Here is a 1,034-nt window from a genome sequence, read left to right as displayed (position 1 = left end):
TGGAATACACTAATCTATTACTGTAGTAGACGATTTCATGATTGCCTAAGTTCTGGGGTCAGTCGTCAAGATACCAACTTTTCCTTACGAAGCAAGCTGTACCTCGACCAATAATTCGCAGTTAGCTATAGTTACACAGATATGGTAATGACTGTGCCTTAAGGATTTCTGACTTTCATTCTAGATTATTGGAAGTAGATGATAAATCAGACCTAATATCACCGAGAAGACACAGGAAAGGACAGTAGTATCAATAGACTTAATAAGAAACATCAAAGAAAAGAAAATCGCCGTGTTAAAGGCAAAAAAGAGGTAAGTTTGGTTAAGTCATTAAACTCTTCCCCAGTTACATCAAAATACATGGAAAGAAAGTGACTACGATTTTTTTCTTCACATAATCTAATGTAATTGCAGATTCTAGTTCTGAAATGGCTAAGGGACACACGTTTGTGGTTAGATAGTGACTAGATAGAACAGAATAAAGTTGATGAGAAAGTTGTAAATCTTTGTGTGTGTGTTTGTGCTTCTAAGACTCTTCAGTGCTACAGCTTCTTTACAAACGTACTTAATCCCATCACACTACGTGGAGAGAAGTGATTATATCTCTCCTTTAAGTAAAATTATCAAATCGGATATGCTTGTTGTTCCAGAATGGCTAACAAATGAAAAATAACTGATGTGTAAAATTGAAGATGTTTACGGCAGGTGTGTATGTGCGTACAAAAAATCTTCAGTGCAGTCAAAGAAGCTCAAACAGGGCTAGTCGCATAATTTTCTGCACGCAAGTGGAAACTTTGGAGGGAGTGAAGTTACAAGTTGATACCATTTGTTGTTTTTGCTCGTCAAAGTTTATTTTCTGTGCGCACTAGTAAACACGACAAGCAATGCTACAGAGAAAAAACACTAATCGAATAGAAATCATTTTCAGTGATTCGATTTTGTGCCATGGACTTCCTCGGATGAGCTAGGGCAGTGCCTTCCCTCGGGAGACTTTGGAAGTGGCAGTGAGAGATGTTGCCAAGAGCGGATGCCAT

This window comes from Penaeus monodon, chromosome 15, assembly GCF_015228065.2.
Source record: "Penaeus monodon isolate SGIC_2016 chromosome 15, NSTDA_Pmon_1, whole genome shotgun sequence".
NCBI classification, from domain to species: Eukaryota; Metazoa; Arthropoda; class Malacostraca; order Decapoda; family Penaeidae; genus Penaeus; species Penaeus monodon.
Note: the sequence above shows the minus strand (reverse complement) of the source record.